General features: G+C 41.3%; 1 protein-coding gene across 6 annotated transcripts in view; it reads right to left on the bottom strand.

Annotated features, from left to right (window-relative positions):
• LOC147151792 (ras-GEF domain-containing family member 1C-like) overlaps positions 1-15,411 on the bottom strand; it is a 70,273-nt gene that overhangs the window by 18,328 nt on the left and 36,534 nt on the right. Inside the window, exon 1 of one of the 6 annotated variants that reach the window (XM_086017883.1) lies at positions 9,254-9,619. The exons of 4 other annotated variants lie outside the window; for them this stretch is intronic. The gene's annotated coding sequence lies outside the window, so the exon portion shown is untranslated. Of the gene's footprint in view, positions 1-8,926; positions 8,949-9,253; positions 9,620-15,411 lie in introns of those variants that run through there. One more of the 6 variants, XM_086017882.1, reaches the window with a different exon arrangement.

The following is a 15,411-nucleotide window of genomic DNA, read 5'->3' as shown; positions in this document are numbered from 1 at the left end:
AGAGTAACTTCGTCACACCTTCACTGTAAGTGCAACCATCTGCGCTAGTATTCAGCTGGAGAGGAGGAGGGTAATATATCTTTTAGACACTATGAAAAGGCAAGCTGCATGGTTCGAAGAGTATCAGATGACGACCTAGGAAAAAGGTGTTCTTTGTGTAAGGTTCACTCACAGAAGACAATGTTGTCAAAGCGGTCTCCATTAAAAATGAATGAAAACACTGAGATATATTCGCGTGCCTGGCCAGTAGCCGGGTTAACATGGAGACGTTTTTGCTCTCTGGTCACCTATTTACATGTGACGTGATCTATTCTGATCGGCTGTTTGCTTGCTCCACCGTGCTAATCAGATCAGCCGTGTTATGGCCGTGTGACACGCGGAGATCGATGTAAACATCACGTGATCTGTCATAAATGGCGTTCATTCGTCTATTAAGCACAGTATTCGTGATTTTTTTCACAGTACTTTAAAACAAGTTATCGCATCGCAGATCTGCTCTGGTAAGACGCTGCTTTTTTAAAGTGCGCATACATCGACGTCACTACACATTTGCGTCAAGACGCAGCCTGGCTATTCCGATTGAACTGTTTACATGACCCTCGTTCGTATTGGCAAAAGGAATATACCACCCCCGTGAATCCGAAAGAAATACCATTCGGATTCGGCCTTCTTATTCCGATTGGGGTGTTTATATGGCGCATTTTCATTCCGATTGGTCATTCGGATCCTGAGTACATGGTTCCATGTAAACCCGGCTAGTAGTTGATGATGGTTTTTTGTGAAGAACGACTGGTTTGAGGTAATGTTATGGCATAGAAACATGTATCCAGTCCAATCCAAATGTATTTCCAGTTCTAGAGCACATTTATTTCAAACCCCAAAAAAACATGGGGTATACAATGGATAGAAAAAGTCTACACGAATTATTTGATGCAGTTTGATTCTGTGGAATTACGATTCCATTCAATATGGTGCGGCTCAATTCTGAGTTTCTTTTTGTCGTTTTAAATACAAGATGGCAAGAGGTATAATCAACCGGCTGCGGAATCACAAGGGGGTATGTAGTGGAAGGATGCTACATTCCATTTCAGAGGCCGGTGCCACACCCCAAAATGGCCGACAATACAGACACTACATTTCCCAGCATGCCTCATAACCCCAACTGGTGTGGCTGCTTAAGCCACTTGATTGAAGCCGTAGTAGCTGGACTTAAAAGGGAGAAAATCAAGGAGCAGAGAGAGTGGGAGGATGACAGAAAAGAACTGGAGAGAAGCAAGGGGAAAAACACACTCAACGTGGAGGAAAGTTGTTTTCCAATTTTGAGAACAGTCTTTAGTTGGAGTCTTTGTCTTTTGGTCAACTTTATTTTTCCTTACACCGCAACTGATGTGAAAAATAAATAAATCTTGATTTTTGTTAAAATCCTGATCCAAGAAGTCTCCTCTTGCCCTGTCGAACCTATCGTGATGTCACATTGTGTATCCACCTGTTGCCCTTCGTACAACAGAATAAGTCATGGCTCCCTGCAAATATATCAGCTTTGTGTTCAACTATACAAGCCATATCCATTATGGATAGAGGAGTGATTATTGTGTGCATTATTACCAGAGGTGAGCATTTTACTCAATTTTTTGCCGGTCCGTCATTTGTCATCCGTGGGTACCCACCCCACACTAGACTTGCACTGGCATGAAAATGAAGTTACGCCTGTTTTTACGCCGAGCGCACGGGTAACAGCCTACCAAAACCAAAATAGGGCCCAACAAGTTCACTTTATTTACCGTCATAAAAAAGTTACATTTTTGGACTATGATCTATGATGTGTTTTTCAGCAAAAGCACAATTAGTAATACTTTCAAATGGATTCGGTGGGGAAAAGGTTAACGAAACGCGATCACGGATTTGAGGTGCGAGGCCAGCCCCTAAGCGCTATTTATGACAATATATATGACGACAACAACGATGTGGCGTATCACTCAATATTAACTGGTGAGCACAAAGTAAGGCCCAGTTAACGAAACAACATGACGTCACAGCTGTTTCCAACATGGCGCCTTGCGTTAAAATTAACCAGAGGGATTGCGTGCGAGCTGTTTTGGCGAACACAAGACTAGACACCAAGATGGGTACAACAGATATTTATCAAACTTTACAATATTGCTCCGTTTCCCCATCACTGACTTGAAATGGGCCGTCGCAGGTACGCTTTAAGTGAACTGCGTTCGATGATGTGACTGCTAACTGAAGTCGCAAGACAAATTGTGAGATGTGTACGTAGGGTGTAGTGTGTTATTTGCTTTCATCAAAATACTGCAAAACTAGCAGAACACAGCTTTCAAAATGTTTGCATTTTTAGGCTCCAAAATACATTTGTCAGGTAAAGAAAAAGCCAAAACAAGACTGCATTCAGTTGAACTGAGTTCCTTTTTAACTGCCCCTCAACCAACACCTCTTTTTTACCACAATAAAATGTCACTTTAACTTGACTGAAGGCAAAAAATGATCAGCCTAACATAAAGTTTAACAGTGAAAACTTGAAGGTACAATACAAACTACATACTGTGCAAAAAAAATAAAAAATGTTCTCCCTTTTTGATGGGGTGTATAATGACACTCTAAAATGAATTGAGAGTGTCTGACATTTGATGTGCATCTTATTTTCACATAATTGGAGCTGAGGTGAGGTACACACTTGGCGGCGACGAGGCTTATCTGTGAGTGCCCCAAGTGTGCCATTCACAATGGACATAAATCTTTGAAAAAGAGTCACGTCCTCTTCCAAATATTCCAATCTACAACCATCCCAGAAAGCAACATAAAATAGAAGGGGGATTTTCTCTCTAAATATGAAGATTTATTCCCACTTAACGGCTAGTGAACGGGAATGAAAACAAGAGTGGAGCAAACGCTGAAACAAACGCATGCATAATACCTCAAAGTCCTTTAAAGGTTCGTCTTAATGAGCCTACTCATGTACACACACACAGACAAGCACAGCAAACCTGTGCAATATGTTGCCATGACGCTAACGGATGCAAATCTAATAATCAGACGTCTACTGCAGTCATCACGGCTGTCTCCTCTCGTGAAAATGCGATATCTATCTGCTCATTATGACTAGCATGGGCAGATGCCATGCACCGTATCGCTGTATGATGTCAATGCGCCATAATTAGTGCTGGGGGAATACACAATCTGCTTTGATCGTAATGTAATATGATTAGCGAAAGCACTATAGTTGGCTCGACCCAAGAAATCATTCTTTACTTTATAGTTCAGCATAGCCAAACCAAGACCATTTATCGACCAATCTATTAATAGTTGGATTTCATCACTGACTTTTGGTCAACAGGGTTCATAATTTACCATACAATAATGCCTAGCAAGAGAATGCAAGATTAGGAATAGAAATATCGCCCCTCAAACGTCATTGTTGACAGGGAGCGTGTAACTAGTAATGTCATGTAATGCGTTTATATGAATAACATGACAAGGAGATTGTTCTGATCATGAGATGGAGTAAGATGCTTGGATAAGGGAGATAATAGAGGAGTCCGGTAGCATGCAATTATACTCCGTTGCTTTTTCGACCAAGCCAACCCATGTGTGTCAATAGCCAGCAATGGTCGCTAGTACTCGCTACTACTGTGTGTGTGCGCGTGTGCGTCCGTGTGAAGCGTTTCCATGGAGTCAAGGCTCCCAACAAGGCTCCTGTTGGGAGGTAATTAGATGCCTGTTGAATTCCCCACTGTGGCTCCACCATTTCTCCCAGTAGTATACCATCAAAATTCCTTTTGTCCATGCTTTTTCACCCTATATCGAGGCACATCAGTCTCATCAATTTCAGCAGTCTGAAGAAATCACGCGAGGCCCTGTCAGGTGCACCATCAAAATGTTCTGTCTTCATTTCTAATCATCAAAACATTTTCTGTGCCACGTTATCCAATTCAGGGCCACAGTGGGCTGGAGACTTCCAGTTGACTTTGGGCCAGCAGTCAATCAAATGTAGAGCTGAGTGGGAACTAACTGACACAATGTGTTTGACACAATTGATGAAAATGACAACATTTTTCATCAGTGCTACTCAGGGGGATACCACGTACTTCCCTTCCAAACCAGGTGTAGGACAAAAACTCTCTTTTAAATTTGGACAAAATACGTGCATCCATCCATCCATTATCCAATCCGCTTATCCTCACAAGTGTGCATACATGCAAAATATGTGCTCTTAATATAATTCCCTTTTAACAATAAATTTTGCAATTCATGGATAAAAGATCCACTATCCTAACACAACAACAAAGGGTTTGACACAAACAACAAAATAACATACTGAAAAAAAAAAATCCATTGCAATGGATTCTCTTGCATTAAAATTACCACTCAAGGATGGCACAAAACTGCTGAACAAGAAACCGACATTAAGTGTAAGAAATGTTTGTTTGACCTGCATATCATTCACCAGAGCTGGGCATCGTCCCTCCGTTTCCGTCCTGCATATTTAATTGACCCACATTGTCCCAGTTGCGCGGAGTCAGCCAAACGGTATCGAGAACTGACTTAACCGATAGCACGTTACACACAGGTGCCGCACTCCTGACACGCGGCTGAGTAAGGAAAAAATAAAAAATAAAACAGTGTTATGTAATGTGCACCTTGCGGTCCCACAGGCGCAATGACATGAGTCCCATATTCTTTTTATTTCACCGATCACTACGTTGTGCGTGTGTGTGTGTGTGTGTGTGTGTGTCAGTTGTTTTTGTTTTATATTTTTTTCTTCATTTGGCGGCGTGTCTGCTCGTGCAACGCCTGCGTGTGACGTGAAAATTAGGTTCTCGACGCCGATTGGTTGTCGCCAACGAGGTACAGGACGGGACCACGTGGGTCGATTGAATATGCAGGACGGAAACTCAGGGACAGAGGGACGACGTCCAGCTCTGTAATTCACACAAGTCTGCACAAAAAAATCATTTAGGCCTACTCACGTTGTAGTAGGGCAGTATAAGACCCATTGTCAGCGCAACTAAGACATGTCTACCATCTAGTTGTGATTGGTGGTATTACAATTTAAAACTACAGTCAAGCTCGGCATATTCGCTGTTTGGCACCCACAGATTCTCATATTCACAGATTTTTTGTTTTTGACATTTTTTTTCCAATAATTTTTCCGATTTGGGATTTTTTTTCCTGTTTTTTTCTATGATTCCACCACAGCCACCCCATTTCCCCGTGTTTTTCGGGGAAAAGATATATTGAATGTTTAGCAGCATAATTTGAAGAATTTTATGGGTTTGTGAATTTAAAAAAAATAATAAAAAAATCCCCCGCCCCATTTTTTTTTTTTTTTTAATGAATTTGCCCATCCCTACCTGCCCTAGATTATCACATTGTCAAACTAAGGTGTTTCCCCATTGAGCAGGAACACTTGCAAGATGTTTTGACAATGAGATGAAAATGCACACTGGGCATTTTTCTTTTATTTTTCACCATATATCGTATCAGCTTCCTTTTCGTATTGCACAACTTCCTCATAGGGCACCTCTTTAAAAGATTTCAGTTCCTGTCAGACATACAGTATTTGGATTACAAGTTTTGCAGACCTTGATACCTACATGAAGTGAAAATGGAAGGATGGATGTCATTTAAAATAACAATTGCGTCATTAGCGCGCCCCACTCTCCAGGCATGACCAGTATACCCAAGCGTAATCCAGCTGTTACGTTCACGTAATGTCATGGTTTGACCGAGCAGAAAATGGATTAATCATGGCTGGACCGCGAGGATCAAAGATGACGTAATAGAAAGGCGACTGTTGCTGTGTTACCGTCTCGGAGACTTCATTAGTGTAGCGGCAAAGATGGATCACATCAAAATAACAATACAAACGATAGAGTGAGCTTGTATGGTAGACATTTTTATATAGCACTACAATAACAATCACAATATCGCACAGCTCTACTCTCCAGCCAAGCAAATCATGACGGATTAATTAATTGATTAAGACGACTACCAAGATCCTTTGGGATTGTATAAATAAATGGGATTGTATAAATCCTGTGTATAGGCTGTTTCCTATTTTTGCTGTTTTGATTGCTCTGCCTCAATACCATGATGGAATTATCTCATGTCTGTGGAATAGACAATTGGAATTCCTGCACAGAGAGAGGCGCACACACACACACACACACCCACCCTCGTACATTGCGCACCACTATAAACCTTGCGGCGGCGATAAAGCTGTCATTGCAAGCGGACGACTGTGTCTGCCGCCCTGTCGCCCTGCCCCAGGCAGAGGAACAGACCCTGCCCTCTTCTTAGACAAACACTGAGAGGCCTCCCATTTTGCAGACCTGCCTCATACTCATTAACAGCAGCACACCTGGTCTTCTCTACTCACCTAAGTCAAGTTGCAAGGTACAATTTATTGTTGCCTTTGTCTGTGCCTGCAAACTTGTGACTCACGCACAAGCAAGCGTTTGGGGAGGTTGATTTCACGTAAAGCAATATTCTGACGGGCCGTCGTAGAATCAAATAAAATCAAATTATTAAAAATGCATATCATCAAAACGTTATAGGTTAATCCAAACAAAAGATGAAAATAGCTCAAAAACAGTGTACGTAGCCACACTGCAAAAATATAAATGCACTACTTTTGTTTTTGCTCCCATCCTTCATGAGCTGGAATTATTTTGTTGAAACAAAAGGCCAATTCCGCACAAATATTATTCCCAAATCTTTCTAAATCCAAGTTGGTGAGCACTTGTGCTCCTGTGCTAAATTTTTTTTTTTATAAATCCACCCATCTCACAGGTGTCAAGATGCTGATTAATCAGCATAATTATTGCACAGATGTGCCTTAGACTGCCCACAATGAAAGGCCCCTCTAAAATGTGCAATTTACTGTATTAAATGATTAAAATACTTCTGTACAGTATCTCTGTGAGGCCCTGAAAAAAATATCCACCTATGGGGAAATAATCCATTAATGATCAATTTGTTGTCTTATTTTATTTTATTAAGGTTACATGAGAATCTCTCTAAACGTGCTTCACTGCTGTTCCTATGTCAGTGTCAAATTGTGCAGAGTAGTTGTGCCAAAATGGAGGTCTGTGTGGATGTGAGCCTTAGCAGACAAATGCTCTTTTGATTGAATACTTATCAAGAATGAATCAACAGCATCTATGCTGCTTGCAGACAAGTAGTGCACTGCATTGCTTTTTGTCTCAATACACTTCAAGATTCTATCAGTCAACAAACAATTCCACTGAAAGTGTTGGCGTGAAATGAGATGAAAATTATTGACACATTACTAAGTACGCACAGGGGGTCCTGTAATCGTGGGGTCATCACCGTTTTTGCAACAGAACTTCTTCTTGGGCAAAGGGATACCACCTCGATACACACTTCTGAAATAAAAAGTTTGCACAAATGACCTGTAATGATCTTATAAGCATCGTGTGAAGACACTTATCATGTTAATGCTCTCACAATAAATATCGGCAGTGATTTAGCAACGTCGAAAAGAGTTACATATTAATATGAAAAACTGAATTCCTATAAATCCCTGCGAGTGTTTACATTCTCAAATGACCGCATCTGCAACATTTCTAGGAAATCACAATGACCCATCGGCGATGAGTTACTTTTACAACAAACCCAGGGACAACTCATGTGGTCCTTGCCTTGTGTCCCTGCTCTAGTCCATCACTAACCTATGCTAAGTAATAAAGTCATACCGGTAATTACTGTCAATACCTCTTTCACTTCTAGGACATGAATGGAAAAACATTACGGCGGTAACTGAGTGTGCCTTCTAGTGCCAACTGGTTCATTGTGTGCTGTTGGCAACCTCCAACCCTTGTATGTTGTAAATAATCACTTACAATTATGCTGAAGGCTTGATTGTACATAGTTTCTCTGTCCCATCATGAAAAGATTACCCTTGTATAGCACGCAATGAAATGTAGCAGCCACTCTTTTGAGTGTTTGACAACTACTCTACTATTCTCAACAAATTACACAACAATGCCAAGTTGCAGGGAGCTGCCGCTCTAAAACCTAAATGGAATGGAACCGTAAGTACTATTTTCCCCACCATTAACTGTTTTACCATGTCATCATGACTGCTGTGAAAAGGGCCGTTCCAGCAGGAAAGCTCGCGGTGCAACTGCAGTTAATCAACGGCGGCTAAAACCAACGCAGAAGGCACGCAGTGCCGACAAGAGCAACGCACTGCCAACATAGCTGAGCAAAGGCACATTTCTCAGGGTGGCATCCTAAGCTGGAGGAAATGTGATGAGAAGCACCGAGAGGCTGAGACGAGCAGAGGGCGTGGGAACAACGCACGCAAGTGGCTTGACTGGTAATATCAGCAAACCTCGAGTAGAATTCCTCCCCACCTAACTGGTTTGTGACAGAGCTCGCCTCGCACTTGTGCACCTTGCAGTAAGCAGCCGAAGACAGATAACAAATCCTTTCAGCTTCCTTTGCCAAGCTGCTACAACAGTCAGCCCGGGGCAAAAAGGACTGCTTTAGTGCATCATTCTGATTTTTTTTTACCCATTTTTTACAATATGGTATGAATCCCACATATGCATCTGTTCAGCATGAGACGCTGCCTGCCGATTCATTAGGTACACCGGCACAATCTAATCAAAATCCAATCCAAAACGCCTTTGCAAAGATTTATTCGGATTATTATTGTGGTTGTAGTGGCACAGTATCGTCCTGAGAGTGGTGCCTCTAAACCTTAATATTCAAATTATAGCTGCACACAACAATACCATGCATCAAACTGAACTGTCAATCAAAATGACGCATTTATTAGCTCTAAACTTATAGCTCTTGTAATGGCTCTCATGTGTGTGCAGGTGTTCCTTCTGTTGTAGCCAGTGAGTGCATGAATTGACATCGAGCGTCTACTCACCAATCTTAGAGAAAAAAACCCGATTCCACTCTCACTCATAGTCACATGAACTATCAATGGCCAACATCCGCATCGTAACACAGTCAAAATACTGTACCGTCACATGGTCACCTGGTCACCAAAGGCGGGTGCAAGGGTCCCCTCATACGCCCCTAAGACGTGCACACACGAGCACACTCGCGCCAAGCACAATTAGGTGCATTTATTGAAAATTGTCATCGTCAGGCAGTGGGTGCCACGGTCAGGTATCATTTTTAGAGAGGAAACAAACTGGGCGAGGGCGTGAACTAATCCAAATACGTTAATAAGGATAAAGGGTGTCCTTACCACCACTACACCGCAAGCCCCATTCTTGATCCGATGTGTATCTATCCGATGTAAACACGAGTGGACCTCCAGATGTCCCCCCAAATTTTACGTCCACTCAGCAGCACGGTCACACTCCAAACAGGCAGCGCAGCGTGCGTGATTGATGTACAAGGAGAAAATGTTCCTCTTTGCGGAGTAGGTTGGGGGGGGGGGGGGGTCCTGAGAGGAGAGGACGGACACTGGAGGCGAGCTGACGCCGTGTCAAAGTGGCTCCCCAAAGGCGTGGCGACCGTCCTGCTCCGCTCTGAGACGAGACACGATGGAGGTTATCAACACGTCCACAGTGCAGGAGATATACACGAGAGGAGAGAGAAGTACTCGCAGGAGTCAAGTGCGGAGAATAATACGCGCAACATCCGGTCCGGACTTTCATAACAAAACACTGCAGTATGCTGGACTGGAATCCACAATTAGTGTTCCGTATTATTGATCTAGTCAGAGGGGTTAACCAAATTGTAAATCTTTGACGTTACGGTACCCATCATTATAGGTCAGTATACTTCCCAACCTTTATAGTAAAGGCAAGGTCATCAGGGGTTCGGCTGAATTATCCGGATCAACTTTAATTGTTTGATGATTACACTGGTCAACAGCAAATTTTAACTTTATATGACTTTATATGTTTACAATGTCCTTAAACGCATTTTAACGCTGAATTATTAAAAAAAAAACGACATTTCATAAAATACAAAAACCAAAACATTCCTCCTGTTGCTATACCTAACCTTTAATTCATAATTATGACTAAATACATTATTACTGTATTACATATCATTATTATTATTAGTATTAGTAGTAGTAGTAGTAGTAGTAGTAGTAGTAGTTTGAGATGGCAGAAAGTACAATACACATGTTGCAATTCAAAGAACAGATAAATCATGGCTTCCCTGGGATTTTATTGGTTTTATCATCAATTAAAATCCAGATGATACAGTGCAGTACATTTGTGAGTAAATTAAGACAAGGTCATCATTATTCCAGTACTATTTTTGACATTTTTGTTGAAAAAAAAAAGTTGTTGCTTTTTCTGTCAATCACTTTACATTCCTGCCATGAGCTGACCAGCCCGAAGGTGATTCTGTGCCGTGGCAGTAGTAGAGAAGGCCTTTAACAGAAGTCGTCTAAAATAGCGAGTTTCATATTATTCTCCCACTTATTGAAATTTCTGTGATTCACTTGCCGCTGCAGTACACAAAGCCCGGTCTAGAAGGCCTATCGAACGGCATTAAATTCCACATTATTCTGTCATTTGTTTATTTGTCAATCATGTTATTGTGACATCCGTGGACCAGTCACACACCCGTACGATATACTATGACAATTTTAAGTGACTCACAATGTAGAGGAAGTTCCCGTTTTAAGTGATTAATCCCCACCTATATTTGTTCACGCAGCCAAACTGACAGGATCGTAGCGTCGCATGTTGAATCGGTGTCGCGAGTCGTGACATTTGGTGACTCTGATTGGTTGTTAGCTAGCAAATCAGCGCTCGGAGCACCAACGTGAAGTGACAAATGCGGATAAACAGAGAGCACGCCTTCGCTGCCTTAATCTTCTTACAAGTACAAGAGCGAGGGTTGACAATTTAAGTATTTCCCAATACCGTGTCAAGAACGTGAGGGTTTACTTCGCGCGAGCGAAGAATATAGCTGAATGCATTGTTTAGGTTTTATCGTGTTTTGTACATTTTTGTACTTTATTACTTTTTACATACTTTTGTGATCTGATCAAGTATTGTAGGCGCAATAGTGCACTACGTGTGCGAACTTCGTTAAGTGTAGTTGTTTGTTGTATCAGAGCAATACTATTAAAATGTATATGTATATGTGTTTGTTTGTCAAAAATGTTTTAGTGATTTTTCTTGACAAGAAAAGTACAAAATGGCTGCCGAACGCTCATGACCGTTTGGCGAACATTTGCGACCTTGAACGAACCCTGACGTGAACGCACATTTTTCTGCATTTGCCAACATTTGGAAATGTTTGTCCCTAAGTAGGATCTGGCTTTGGAGTTGGGGCCAAAATTTGATGGTTAGCTCCGGGGCCTATGGGCAGGTAAATACGGCCCAGGTGACTGCAAATTTGCAGAAATGTGTTGCTGGTATAGCACCAATCTTGCGCCTTTATACAATCCATTAATCTTGTAAAATATTGCACATACAAATGTAGACACAAAGACTCAAAACGTCCTTATAAGTAATAGATGGAAGAGAATAAAATAGAAATTCTTAGGTGCGGGGTGTTTAATCTGAAGATACAATTGACATCCACCAATGAGTTTAAATACACACACACACACACGCATTGATGACATGTCATGATATTGACTTAAAACATGATTGACGGACTAACCAATTCCATCACCAAATCAATACAAGTGACACAAAAATGACAATGCACAAATATTGCTTGGAAGATTAGGAAACAAAGACAGCCAATGTGTTTGTAATCTCGAGGCAAAAACTTCACGAGCACGCTTCGAGTGACACTCTGAGGGTCATCTCAAAAATGAGACCTTGACATTTATAGCCTGACTACATTTGCACTGAAACTACAGTTAATGAATATCATTAACCTCATTCAAACACAACAATGGGGAATGGGTCCTTGCTGAGAAGAGAGTAGAGGATGGAATGACGAATTAAGGGAGTTGGGCGATGAATGGTTTCAAACTGGTTGCTACGATCGTGGTGTTTCTTATGAGGATGGTATTAAAATGTCAAAGGGAGCTAATTAATTTGCAAGGAAATGTTGTACAGTGACACAATGAGAGGGAAATAATGAAGCACACGAGAGGCAGTGTAGCAAAGGTCCATTGTTTGCACACAAGGGAACGTGTGCGTGAAGTGTCTTTTACTTGGAGCCTGTTTCTGGGCCTGGCCATGTGTTGTGTATAAGATTTTGCAAGGATAACAATCTCTTGTGCACCAACACTTAATATAGAGATGCATGCAAATTTACATGACAATATGACAACAACCTAATAAAAGCAATTATTTTTATTGCCATAAAATAACAGTCAAAACAATCCGACATTCACACACACATCCAAAAAACAATTTAAAATCCATTTTACTTTTTGCCCTAGATCTTGATTCATATTTAGACCAGGATTGTTGCCTAACAGTCTTGGCAGCAGACGCACACACGCACACATACGCAGTCATTCAACTGTTTCAGATGCCTTCTCTCCCCTCAGACGCTGAAATTACACAGCGAGGGTGTTGCAACAGTATCCGTGATGGCGCTTTCACACTTAGAAAGTATCAATGTTTGTTTGCTCTTTTACGTTATTTTTTTTTTTTCTTCCACAAAGTCAATTTGCATGGGGAATATAACACCCACATTTCGCCTTTTATCGGAAGCTGTTGCTTGGTGCTTCTACATGCATGGGGAAGCGACCTGCAGGAGTGCTACATATATCTGACAGCAGTTTGATTGTTACATCCATTTTACAATTTCTCCATTAATTCAAAGGGTTTTATTCGACAGAGATGACTTTGCAACTATTTAATAACTCGTTGACAGCCTTGATGAGCAAAGCTGAGGATACATTTTATGATTGTGAATCCATGAACGCATGAATCCATAATTCACGCAGGAGACGGTTACATATGAAGGTGTACAATTTGGTGCTGATCCAAATTAGGGTTGCTAGGGGTCTCTGGTGCTAATTTCCGACTATTTTACACTTGATTCCTCTGCTATTGGCCTCCCAGACTCCATGTCACATTTCATTTTTAGCATATATTTTCTATTTCTCCAATAACCTTAGCACCCCTGCAGGCCCGAACACCTCATTATAATATATCCCACTGAATGTGAACCCAACATGATGTGAAATCGTAATTCCATCCACCACATGTTTCAATCACCTCTGAAATGGGCTCTAACACAGAGCAAAGAAATTAATGAAGTGTCAGTCAAACACAGTGTGGATCCTATTCTGAGTGACAATATGGGTTGTCAATAAGGACCTTTAAAAGATGTTGTGTTCAAGTGACGTGACCTCTGGCCAAGCACAGCAGGACAGACTGACATCTTGGGTGGGAGCCAGAGAGCAATGAAAATAGCAGTAATGCAAAACTTGCGGTGCTGAAAAAGAAAGTCTTGACTTGACTTTCTTTTTTTTCTTCCCCATGACATGTTCTATGTGCCCCCACTACTCTAAACATAGTATTCTGATTAATATTGTGTTTGTGGAATATGAATTAAGAAGAAGAATCCACCCGTTTTTATCCATTTCAGGGGCCAGCCATTTTGCCTTGTGCTACTACTTGTTGTCGAGTAAAAATGACATCACAGTGCCGAAGGGCTCAGGTAAGGGCTGTCATGGCTAACCTGTTTTCTGGGTTTGGTCACGTGACATTCGCAAGCTAAGCCCATAGGCACAGTGATGTCATTTTCAGTCGACAGCAAGTGACAAAATGGCCGCCCCCGAGATGGATAAAAACGGGTGGATTAACTCTTATTCCACAAACTGCTTAACTTTGCTTAATAATCTGAATACCTTGTTTAGACTAATGGGGGCATATAGAGCATATTATTGTAAAGAACATTTTTGACTTAACCTCCCTTTTAAAGAGCTTCAAAGCAGAGAGGCCTGGATGAGAGAGGGAGGACCTTTGCAGTCCACTGTGTACTGCCACATGCATGAGCAAAAGCAAAAGATGGCTAAAAACTACACGCCATGCGGCTGAGTCTAGATTACCACCCTGGGTCATTCACTTCTCGTTTCCCCAGGCGCCTCTCTGTCGCCGAATGTCTTGGCCCGCTGTCCTCGCTTTCAAAAGACGGAGGGATAAACAGCTAATGTGACAAAAACAGCCGTCTTTTGAGGGGGAAGAGGAGGAAAGTGCAGGTTGGTTGACTCTGCCAGCCCCGGCCGCCCCCTCAGCGAAGCACTTAGGACTGAGAAGACAGAACTGAAAGCACAACAACAACCAGAAAGGTCTGTTCCATGCTCAGTCAAAGAGGGAGATGAAAGAATGTTATGGAGTCAGTGGATGGTAAATTTAAAAAAACAAAAATACTACCACGATCACATCTCAATTATAGAACTTATTAATACTATCAAAAAATGCAATATGGCAGTACACACCTGTGTTACGTACATCATCTGGAGTAGTTGACGTGACAAAAACAACCACCTTAAAGTGGAAGTCAACCCAAACATATAAGAATATGTTCTATGCCTGCCCACTAGTGGAAACAAGGCGATATACTTAATATGAAATATGAGTTAAGCAGCAAAATCCACCCGATTTTAGCCTTCTCAGGGGGCAGCCATTTTGTCACTTCTGTCGACTGAAAATGACATTACAGACCCTCAGGGCCCAGATAAGGACCAATCACGGCTCACCTGTTTTCTGAAGCTGAGTTATGATTGGTCATTATCTGGACCCTGAGGGTGTGTGATGTCATTTTCAGTTGACAGAAGTGACAAAATGGCCGCCCCTAGAAATGGCTAAAAATGGGTGAATTTAGTTTTTTAACTCATATTCCACAAACACAATATTAATCAGCATGCTGTGTTTCAACTAGTGGGCCTGCATAGAACATATTCTTAAAAAATATATATGTTTGGGTTGACTTCCGCTTTAAATAAAATACATCAGACCCACCAAAGTTTCTGATTACTAAATGTATTAACATGTGCAGATTGCGACAGATGTGTATTGCTCCTGGGCTTTCTCTGACCAACCAATGAGAGGACAGAATAATGATGACATCATCGAGGGTCAGCAAGATGCCCTTCGAAGGATGATGTTTAAATCGGATTGTGTAAAGAAACAGTCCATATAGTCTAAGATGCATTCAATATCCAGCACTACTGATTGTAAAAGGCCCTGGGCAGATTAGCTTTACGTGGCAACACGTGACGGTGAAATCTCATTGGACCTAAACAAATAAATAAATAAATAAATAAATAAATATTATCCTCATACACGTACCGGAAGCAGTGCAACCATGAGAAACACTATTAAATGAGGCAAACAATAATATAATTTCATGGAGCAAAGTCAAAATCTTAATCAACTAATAAATACATAGCTGGACTAGATTAAATTCCTGTGAAACTTAATTATTCATCTTAATAAGACACTTTGACCAATT

This window comes from Filicampus tigris, chromosome 2 (genome assembly GCF_054856515.1).
Source record: "Filicampus tigris isolate MCC_2025a chromosome 2, RoL_Ftig_1.0, whole genome shotgun sequence".
Lineage (NCBI taxonomy): Eukaryota > Metazoa > Chordata > Actinopteri > Syngnathiformes > Syngnathidae > Filicampus > Filicampus tigris.
This window is presented reverse-complemented; position numbering and strand designations above follow the sequence as displayed.